This window comes from Pseudophryne corroboree, chromosome 8, assembly GCF_028390025.1.
Source record: "Pseudophryne corroboree isolate aPseCor3 chromosome 8, aPseCor3.hap2, whole genome shotgun sequence".
NCBI lineage: Eukaryota > Metazoa > Chordata > Amphibia > Anura > Myobatrachidae > Pseudophryne > Pseudophryne corroboree.
Genome location: NC_086451.1, coordinates 328,504,238 through 328,515,865, shown reverse-complemented (window position 1 = coordinate 328,515,865; position 11,628 = coordinate 328,504,238). Strand labels below are relative to the sequence as shown.

General features: G+C 44.8%; 1 long non-coding RNA gene across 3 annotated transcripts in view; it reads right to left on the bottom strand.

Moving 5' to 3' along the window:
- Positions 1-9,879: 9,879 nt before the first annotated feature.
- Positions 9,880-11,628, bottom strand: part of LOC134947759 (uncharacterized) — a 132,305-nt gene continuing 130,556 nt past the window's right edge. For 2 of the 3 annotated variants that reach the window (XR_010182750.1, XR_010182752.1), the window contains exon 4: positions 10,703-11,513. This is a non-coding gene — a long non-coding RNA (uncharacterized LOC134947759). Of the gene's footprint in view, positions 9,942-10,702; positions 11,514-11,628 lie in introns of those variants that run through there. The other variant, XR_010182751.1, reaches the window with a different exon arrangement.

Sequence of the window (11,628 nt, the reverse complement as noted above, 5' to 3'; positions counted from 1 at the left end):
AAACAGCACATGACGTAAAGAAAAAAAGAGGCGCAATGAGGTAGCTGTGTGAGTAAGATTAGCGACCCTAGTGGCCGACACAAACACCGGGCCCATCTAGGAGTGGCACTGCAGTGTCACGCAGGATGGCCCTTCCAAAAAACCCTCCCCAAACAGCACATGACGCAAAGAAAAAAAGAGGCGCAATGAGGTAGCTGTGTGAGTAAGATTAGCGACCCTAGTGGCCGACACAAACACCGGGCCCATCTAGGAGTGGCACTGCAGTGTCACGCAGGATGTCCCTTCCAAAAAACCCTCCCCAAACAGCACATGACGCAAAGAAAAAAAGAGGCGCAATGAGGTAGCTGTGTGAGTAAGAATAGCGACCCTAGTGGCCGACACAAACACCGGGCCCATCTAGGAGTGGCACTGCAGTGTCACGCAGGATGTCCCTTCCAAAAAACCCTCCCCAAACAGCACATGACGCAAAGAAAAAAAGAGGCGCAATGAGGTAGCTGACTGTGTGAGTAAGATTAGCGACCCTAGTGGCCGACACAAACACCGGGCCCATTTAGGAGTGGCACTGCAGTGTCACGCAGGATGTCCCTTCCAAAAAACCCTCCCCAATCAGCACATGATGCAAAGAAAAAGAAAAGAAAAAAGAGGTGCAAGATGGAATTGTCCTTGGGCCCTCCCACCCACCCTTATGTTGTATAAACAAAACAGGACATGCACACTTTAACCAACCCATCATTTCAGTGACAGGGTCTGCCACACGACTGTGACTGATATGACGGGTTGGTTTGGACCCCCCAAAAAAAGAAGCAATTAATCTCTCCTTGCACAAACTGGCTCTACAGAGGCAAGATGTCCACCTCATCATCACCCTCCGATATATCACCGTGTACATCCCCCTCCTCACAGATTATCAATTCGTCCCCACTGGAATCCACCATCTCAGCTCCCTGTGTACTTTGTGGAGGCAATTGCTGCTGGTCAATGCCTCCGCGGAGGAATTGATTATAATTCATTTTAATGAACATCATCTTCTCCACATTTTCTGGATGTAACCTCGTACGCCGATTGCTGACAAGGTGAGCGGCGGCACTAAACACTCTTTCGGAGTACACACTTGTGGGAGGGCAACTTAGGTAGAATAAAGCCAGTTTGTGCAAGGGCCTCCAAATTGCCTCTTTTTCCTGCCAGTATAAGTACGGACTGTGTGACGTTCCTACTTGGATGCGGTCACTCATATAATCCTCCACCATTCTATCAATGTTGAGAGAATCATATGCAGTGACAGTAGACGACATGTCCGTAATCGTTGTCAGGTCCTTCAGTCCGGACCAGATGTCAGCATCAGCAGTCGCTCCAGACTGCCCTGCATCACCGCCAGCGGGTGGGCTCGGAATTCTGAGCCTTTTCCTCGCACCCCCAGTTGCGGGAGAATGTGAAGGAGGAGATGTTGACAGGTCGCGTTCCGCTTGACTTGACAATTTTGTCACCAGCAGGTCTTTCAACCCCAGCAGACTTGTGTCTGCCGGAAAGAGAGATCCAAGGTAGGCTTTAAATCTAGGATCGAGCACGGTGGCCAAAATGTAGTGCTCTGATTTCAACAGATTGACCACCCGTGAATCCTTGTTAAGCGAATTAAGGGCTCCATCCACAAGTCCCACATGCCTAGCGGAATCGCTCCGTGTTAGCTCCTCCGTCAATGTCTCCAGCTTCTTCTGCAAAAGCCTGATGAGGGGAATGACCTGACTCAGGCTGGCAGTGTCTGAACTGACTTCACGTGTGGCAAGTTCAAAGGGCATCAGAACCTTGCACAACGTTGAAATCATTCTCCACTGCGCTTGAGACAGGTGCATTCCACCTACTATATCGTGCTCAATTGTATAGGCTTGAATGGCCTTTTGCTGCTCCTCCAACCTCTGAAGCATATAGAGGGTTGAATTCCACCTCGTTACCACTTCTTGCTTCAGATGATGGCAGGGCAGGTTCAGTAGTTTTTGGTGGTGCTCCAGTCTTCTGTACGTGGTGCCTGTACGCCGAAAGTGTCCCGCAATTCTTCTGGCCACCGACAGCATCTCTTGCACGCCCCTGTCGTTTTTTAAAAAATTCTGCACCACCAAATTCAAGGTATGTGCAAAACATGGGACGTGCTGGAATTTGCCCATATTTAATGCACACACAATATTGCTGGCGTTGTCCGATGCCACAAATCCACAGGAGAGTCCAATTGGGGTAAGCCATTCCGCGATGATCTTCCTCAGTTGCCGTAAGAGGTTTTCAGCTGTGTGCGTATTCTGGAAAGCGGTGATACAAAGCGTAGCCTGCCTAGGAAAGAGTTGGCGTTTGCGAGATGCTGCTACTGGTGCCGCCGCTGCTGTTCTTGCGGCGGGAGTCCATACATCTACCCAGTGGGCTGTCACAGTCATATAGTCCTGACCCTGCCCTGCTCCACTTGTCCACATGTCCGTGGTTAAGTGGACATTGGGTACAACTGCATTTTTTAGGACACTGGTGAGTCTTTTTCTGACGTCCGTGTACATTCTCGGTATCACCTGCCTAGAGAAGTGGAACCTAGATGGTATTTGGTAACGGGGGCACACTGCCTCAATAAATTGTCTAGTTCCCTGTGAACTAACGGCGGATACCGGACGCACGTCTAACACCAACATAGTTGTCAAGGCCTCAGTTATCCGCTTTGCAGTAGGATGACTGCTGTGATATTTCATCTTCCTCGCAAAGGACTGTTGAACAGTCAATTGCTTACTGGAAGTAGTACAAGTGGGCTTACGACTTCCCCTCTGGGATGACCATCGACTCCCAGCGGCAACAACAGCAGCGCCAGCAGCAGTAGGCGTTGCACGCAAGGATGCATCGGAGGAATCCCAGGCAGGAGAGGACTCGTCAGAATTGCCAGTGACATGGCCTGCAGGACTATTGGCATTCCTGGGGAAGGAGGAAATTGACACTGAGGGAGTTGGTGGGGTGGTTTGCGTGAGCTTGGTTACAAGAGGAAGGGATTTACTGGTCAGTGGACTGCTTCCGCTGTCACCCAAAGTTTTTGAACTTGTCACTGACTTATTATGAATGCGCTGCAGGTGACGTATAAGGGAGGATGTTCCGAGGTGGTTAACGTCCTTACCCCTACTTATTACAGCTTGACAAAGGGAACACACGGCTTGACACCTGTTGTCCGCATTTCTGGTGAAATACCTCCACACCGAAGAGCTGATTTTTTTGGTATTTTCACCTGGCATGTCAACGGCCATATTCCTCCCACGGACAACAGGTGTCTCCCCGGGTGCCTGACTTAAACAAACCACCTCACCATCAGAATCCTCCTGGTCAATTTCCTCCCCAGCGCCAGCAACACCCATATCCTCCTCATCCTGGTGTACTTCAACACTGACATCTTCAATCTGACTATCAGGAACTGGACTGCGGGTGCTCCTTCCAGCACTTGCAGGGGGCGTGCAAATGGTGGAAGGCGCATGCTCTTCACGTCCAGTGTTGGGAAGGTCAGGCATCGCAACCGACACAATTGGACTCTCCTTGTGGATTTGGGATTTCGAAGAATGCACAGTTCTTTGCTGTGCTGCTTTTGCCAGCTTGAGTCTTTTCATTTTTCTAGCGAGAGGCTGAGTGCTTCCATCCTCATGTGAAGCTGAACCACTAGCCATGAACATAGGCCAGGGCCTCAGCCGTTCCTTGCCACTCCGTGTCGTAAATGGCATATTGGCAAGTTTACGCTTCTCCTCCGACAATTTTATTTTAGGTTTTGGAGTCCTTTTTTTTCTGATATTTGGTGTTTTGGATTTGACATGCTCTGTACTATGACATTGGGCATCGGCCTTGGCAGACGACGTTGCTGGCATTTCATCGTCTCGGCCATGACTAGTGGCAGCAGCTTCAGCACGAGGTGGAAGTGGATCTTGATCTTTCCCTAATTTTGGAACCTCAACATTTTTGTTCTCCATATTTTAATAGGCACAACTAAAAGGCACCTCAGGTAAACAATGGAGATGGATACTAGTATACAATTATGGACTGCCTGCCGAGTGCAGACACAGAGGTAGCCACAGCCGTGAACTACCGTACTGTACTGTGTCTGCTGCTAATATAGACTGGTTGATAAAGAGATAGTATACTCGTAACTAGTATGTATGTATAAAGAAAGAAAGAAAAACCACGGTTAGGTGGTATATACAATTATGGACGGGCTGCCGAGTGCCGACACAGAGGTAGCCACAGCCGTGAACTACCGCACTGTACTGTGTCTGCTGCTAATATATAGACTGGTTGATAAAGAGATAGTATACTCGTAACTAGTATGTATGTATAAAGAAAGAAAAAAAAACCACGGTTAGGTGGTATATACAATTATGGACGGGCTGCCGAGTGCCGACACAGAGGTAGCCACAGCCGTGAACTACCGCACTGTACTGTGTCTGCTGCTAATATAGACTGGTTGATAAAGAGATAGTATACTCGTAACTAGTATGTATGTATAAAGAAAGAAAAAAAAACCACGGTTAGGTGGTATATACAATTATGGACGGGCTGCCGAGTGCCGACACAGAGGTAGCCACAGCCGTGAACTACCGCACTGTACTGTGTCTGCTGCTAATATATAGACTGGTTGATAAAGAGATAGTATACTCGGAACTAGTATGTATGTATAAAGAAAGAAAAAAAAACCACGGTTAGGTGGTATATACAATTATGGACGGGCTGCCGAGTGCCGACACAGAGGTAGCCACAGCCGTGAACTACCGCACTGTACTGTGTCTGCTGCTAATATATAGACTGGTTGATAAAGAGATAGTATACTCGTAACTAGTATGTATGTATAAAGAAAGAAAAAAAAACCACGGTTAGGTGGTATATACAATTATGGACGGGCTGCCGAGTGCCGACACAGAGGTAGCCACAGCCGTGAACTACCGCACTGTACTGTGTCTGCTGCTAATATAGACTGGTTGATAAAGAGATAGTATACTCGTAACTAGTATGTATGTATAAAGAAAGAAAAAAAAACCACGGTTAGGTGGTATATACAATTATGGACGGGCTGCCGAGTGCCGACACAGAGGTAGCCACAGCCGTGAACTACCGCACTGTACTGTGTCTGCTGCTAATATAGACTGGTTGATAAAGAGATAGTATACTCGTAACTAGTATGACTATAAAGAAAGAAAAAAAAACCACGGTTAGGTGGTATATACAATTATGGACGGGCTGCCGAGTGCCGACACAGAGGTAGCCACAGCCGTGAACTACCGCACTGTACTGTGTCTGCTGCTAATATATAGACTGGTTGATAAAGAGATAGTATACTCGTAACTAGTATGTATGTATAAAGAAAGAAAAAAAAACCACGGTTAGGTGGTATATACAATTATGGACGGGCTGCCGAGTGCCGACACAGAGGTAGCCACAGCCGTGAACTACCGCACTGTACTGTGTCTGCTGCTAATATAGACTGGTTGATAAAGAGATAGTATACTCGTAACTAGTATGTATGTATAAAGAAAGAAAAAAAAACCACGGTTAGGTGGTATATACAATTATGGACGGGCTGCCGAGTGCCGACACAGAGGTAGCCACAGCCGTGAACTACCGCACTGTACTGTGTCTGCTGCTAATATATAGACTGGTTGATAAAGAGATAGTATACTCGTAACTAGTATGTATGTATAAAGAAAGAAAAAAAACCCACGGTTAGGTGGTATATACAATTATGGACGGGCTGCCGAGTGCCGACACAGAGGTAGCCACAGCCGTGAACTACCGCACTGTACTGTGTCTGCTGCTAATATATAGACTGGTTGATAAAGAGATAGTATACTCGTAACTAGTATGTATGTATAAAGAAAGAAAGAAAAACCACGGTTAGGTGGTATATACAATTATGGACGGGCTGCCGAGTGCCGACACAGAGGTAGCCACAGCCGTGAACTACCGCACTGTACTGTGTCTGCTGCTAATATAGACTGGTTGATAAAGAGATAGTATACTCGTAACTAGTATGTATGTATAAAGAAAGAAAAAAAAAACACGGTTAGGTGGTATATACAATTATGGACGGGCTGCCGAGTGCCGACACAGAGGTAGCCACAGCCGTGAACTACCGCACTGTACTGTGTCTGCTGCTAATATAGACTGGTTGATAAAGAGATAGTATACTCGTAACTAGTATGTATGTATAAAGAAAGAAAAAAAAAACACGGTTAGGTGGTATATACAATTATGGACGGGCTGCCGAGTGCCGACACAGAGGTAGCCACAGCCGTGAACTACCGCACTGTACTGTGTCTGCTGCTAATATAGACTGGTTGATAAAGAGATAGTATACTCGTAACTAGTATGACTATAAAGAAAGAAAAAAAAACCACGGTTAGGTGGTATATACAATTATGGACGGGCTGCCGAGTGCCGACACAGAGGTAGCCACAGCCGTGAACTACCGCATTGTACTGTGTCTGCTGCTAATATAGACTGGTTGATAAAGAGATAGTATACTACTAATATTATATATACTGGTGGTCAGGTCACTGGTCACTAGTCACACTGGCAGTGGCACTCCTGCAGCAAAAGTGTGCACTGTTTAATTTTAATATAATATTATGTACTCCTGGCTCCTGCTATAACCTATAACTGGCACTGCAGTGCTCCCCAGTCTCCCCCACAATTATAAGCTGTGTGAGCTGAGCACAGTCAGATATATATATACATTGATGCAGCACACTGGGCTGAGCAGTGCACACAGATATGGTATGTGACTGAGTCACTGTGTGTATCGTTTTTTTCAGGCAGAGAACGGATATATTAAATAAAACAAACAACTGCACTGTCTGGTGGTCACTGTGGTCGTCAGTCACTAAACTCTGCACTCTCTTCTACAGTATCACAGCCTCAGGTCAATCTCTCTCTCTCTCTCTCTCAACCCTAATCTAAATGGAGAGGACGCCAGCCACGTCCTCTCCCTATCAATCTCAATGCACGTGTGAAAATGGCGGCGACGCGCGGCTCCTTATATAGAATCCGAGTCTCGCGAGAATCCGACAGCGTCATGATGACGTTCGGGTGCGCTCGGGTTAACCGAGCAAGGCGGGAGGATCCGAGTCTGCTCGGACCCGTGAAAAAAACATGAAGTTCGTGCGGGTTCGGATTCAGAGAAACCGAACCCGCTCATCTCTAGTAATCACATCACATCATGCTGTTTTTGTACATGGAGGTGGAGCCGGGAGTTTGAAACCCAGTGGCAGTGGCACCCTTGATTAACCCAGGCATCCAGTCAGTAATGCAGTCCTGACAGGGTGCAGCGCAGAGGGGGCAGTAATCAGCCTGCTCGGCGATCGCTGCATCAGGCATGTGAGATTGGGGTGCCAGACATTAGGGGGTGCCTGTGCGCACCAGGCACCCCCCCTGCGTACACCTATGCATCTACTAAAGGTGGTCCAGGGGGCTAAAAGTTTAGGAAAGGGTATGCAAAATTGAAATCTTTTACAATGTGAAAAAAGGTAGAGGTGTCGGTGTAAAAAGGGAAATCAGTGCCCAAAAAAAGAACACTAAGGCTTAATCTGTGTGTTCACAAATTCCTGAAGAGAGTCTAAGGGTGTCCATGTTAGCTACTGTATGTGTGAGTCTGACATTTCTCACACTGTTCTCACAGAGAAGCCTCTTTCACCTCCTTCCACCATTTCTACACCATCTGCACATGTCGGGAGCAGTACAAGTAAATATGGTGATGAGAACATAATAAAAATTGAGGATGCTTGTGTGGAGGTGGAACAGGATGAGGGAGATACTTGTATAATTCTAATTTCTGACACTAATGAGGAGGAGGAGGATGTTGAGCATATTGTTTGTGTAGTCAGTGTAGTGTATTGTTTGGCAGCAGATCTTGCCCATGATAAAAAGAAAGTGATTGTGATGGCTGCGCATAAAAAAGCCACCTCTTGGTTGTTGGATTGTTTTTAACCAAATCCTACAATATTTGTGCAGGCATCTACTCTATTTGTGAGGCCAAATTAATAGAGGTAGAGACATTAACTATCTAGACACCTCCTTAATTTGCGGCAAGTTCATTAATTTATTTTAAAAGATTAAAATGTAATTAATGTAATTAACAGCCTTATCATCCTCATTACTGATCAGAGGTAGTCTTTCCCCAAAAAATGGTTTGTGGGGGCCCAAACAAACCAAGCACTTGTCATTGTCCCTGTCACTGTAGTGCTAGGTTAGTTTAACTGTGCATGTCCTAGTTTTAGATATCTAACATAAAAGTGGGTGGGAAGGCCCAAAAACAATTCCACTTGCAGCACTTTCCTTTTCAAAATGGCCTGTATTTTTGGAGTGCATTGGGGATGGTATATTTTACATAGACCAACATCACCTCTAATAAAGGGCAGGTTTAGTGCTGAAAAATATTACATTGCTAACACTGGAACTCACCATTACCGAAGTCTCTGTACTTTGTTGCATTGGACAGCAAAGGTCCTCATCATAGACTTTGTAGTTCATTTTTATGAGCATGAGTCTTTTTCCACGTTTCATTACTGTAGTTGCTACTTCAAATGTTTTTTTCAGTAGTTTGCATAAAACAGAGTATTCTCCAGTCTGCTGGAGTAAGGTTTATGCCCCCTCTTCTCCCTATATTATAGCTTCTTGTGTAGGTTTTGAAGGCTTGTTGCTGCTCCTCCATTCGCTGAAGCATATAAAGGGTGCAATTCCCCCTGGTCACTACTTCTTGCTTCAGTTTGCAAATGGAACTGTTCTTGCAGCCGCTGCAATATTCTACATGCGGTAGCACACCCCTGTCATTTTTTTTAAAAAATTCTGAACTACCAAGTTTATTGTGTGGGCAAAACATGGTATGTGCTCAAATTCACCCAGTTGCAATGCTCATGTTACATGCACTGTCAGAAATGACAAATTCTCAGGAGAGTCTTAGTGGAGTAATCCATCTTGTTATGAAATCCCTGAGTCTTTCTAAAGGGGGGTGCACATGTAGCGATGTGTGTTTAAATTCTAAGTCTAAATTCTAAATCTGACTAGATTGCTTAGAATTGAAGCACACATCTTTCTGTGTGTAAGCCCCATAGCGATAGCGCGCATCGCTATCGCCAGTTCTAGATTGGCCTGCATGCAGGCACAATCTAGTTAGATTGCTCACTTCACCTGCTGGGTGAAGTGACCGCCCCCCCGTCTTTCCCCCTCGCTCAGCACACATTGCACTGTGTGCTGAGCTGGGGGAGAAATATGTGCTGAGCAGTCTGTGCTAGATCGCTAAGCACATATCGCCACGTGTGTACCACCTGTAACAGGTTGACATTGGTCTGCCTCTTAGTGAAGCTGATGACACAGAGAATAGCCTGTCTGTGAATGAGCTGGCTTTGTACGTTAGATTCTGCCGCTGCTGCTGAAGGTAATACACCCAACCAGTGGGCTGTCATAGTAATGTAATCTTTAGTTTGATCACTACTGCTAGTCCACAGATCTGTGTTTAACTGGATATTGGATAAATGGCATTTTTTTTTTTTAACATTCAAGTACACACAAGGAATTGACTTTCTGGTAAAATGGAATTTAGATGAAATTTGGTAACAGGGACACAATTAAAGCAAGTTGCATTGATGGCCTGCTGGCCATACTATCCCCTCCTCCCTCACACATTTTCTTAGTCAATTTAAAAATTAGCTAACCAATCAATTCTTCGTTCTTTCTTTTGTGCACTTTATGGTGGTCTCTGCAGTGCTCTTTGCATTATATATCAGTCCCAGCAATGCTCCATGTATCAGTATTCATGTGGTAACAAATTCCAGATAGGCACTAGTGAGTTTAGGTAGCTGTATTAAATAATAACAATAATATAGTTCTGGATAATGCTGGAGGAATTAGTGAGCAGGAACAAAATTAAGGATGAGGAGGACAAATGCTGATTTAAGTATCTGAAGATAAAAAACAGAAAACTGCAATATTACTAACAGCAAGGTAAAGTCTAGACGAACTGGTATTAACTTGTATGTACGCAGGTTAGTAATCAAAGTTCCAAATGGCAGATACTGTATGTGCGGTAAATTAACAAAGTCCCAAATAGTTGATAAATTAAACACTGGAGGTGTATAGTAATGTTATAGATAACTTATTAGCAGAAGGCACTAGGAAAGCCGGTTGTAGGGGGCCAGTATCTAGAGCTAGAAGAAAAGCACAGGGAATACTTGCTGACAGTGTGTTCCAGAGTGCAGTCTGATTTAGACTTGGCTTGATGAACTGGCACCAGAGAGCTTGTGAAGCAGGTTTAAATAAGGGAGTTCAGGTGCTGCTCGCAGCTGCTGTATCAACTAATTACCGTAGATGCTAGAAGCTCCAGAGCAGTGAATGACACCCCAGGCAAGGAAGAGGATTGGCACGGGTTGTGACAATATGGTTGTCACTGTGATGCTTTCTGTATTATATTGCTGACACTGCAATGCGCTCTGCATTTTCTGGCAGTCATTGTGATACTCTCTGTATTATCTCTTGGTCACTGTGATGCTCTCTGTATTATCTAGTGGTCACTGCAATGCTCTCTGTATTTTCTGGCAGTCATTGTTATACTCTGTATTATCTGGTGGTCATTGTGATGCTCTATGTATTATATGGCATGCACTGGAATTATGGAGGAATTGTGTTAAAAGAGACAAAAGAGAGGTAGTAAAAAATGCATTAATCTTTATTGAACTGTTTAAGACACAGGCATTGTATGGAATGGCGCTTTATTGAACATCAAAATAACAGTTTGACTGTTCCAAACAATTGCTTAGTGGTCAAGAGTGAAAATGTTTGGTATATACCAGAAACTCCCAGGGATCTTTTCCCTTTGTTCATTTGCAGACTCTAACATTAAACTATTGTTATAAGTGAAGAGGAGAAGGAGACTGAGGTGGTTGAAGGTAGGTCATAGCTATGATCCCTCAATGGTGCTAGGTATACCCCATGGCACAGGCCACACACCCTATGTAGACCACACTCTCACAGCATCATCAATGTTTTCCAAGTCCAGTAGTCAGCTGGCTATGACTTCTGTCTGTTCATGCAGTGCTTCCAGGGGTGAGTATCACTAACCACTTAGTGCTTAACCTTACCTTCAACCCTCACAGCATATCTCTAACCGTCCCCCAGTGATTAAACCTATCCCTCCCATCCTGTAGCCTAACTTCCTAACACTAGCTTCCACAGGCCTAGATGGTCAACATTATAAATGTTGACATTCTGAACACTTTCACATGTCAATATTGTAAACATGTTGACATTCTGCAGATGTCAAGTTCAATGTCGACATTTCAGCAATGTCAACATCATAACTGCGTCCTGTGGCAAAACACATAGGATACACTTTGCAAATTGATTTGCATTCAGCTCTGTATCAGCCCCAAGCTGAGCATTATTTGTACTATTACTGACAGCATTACTTATTTACTTCTACTATTAGTAGTGCTTCTTTTCCCTTTTCCTTGCTTGCATATTTTTGCCTTCGTGACCTGTTAATCAATAGGACATGAGTGATTAGATTAAAAAAGGATAGTAAGTGCTGAATGGCAGAAGATTTAAAGTTTGTAAGTTTTAACTACACTGAAAGTATTTCCATTGCTTTTC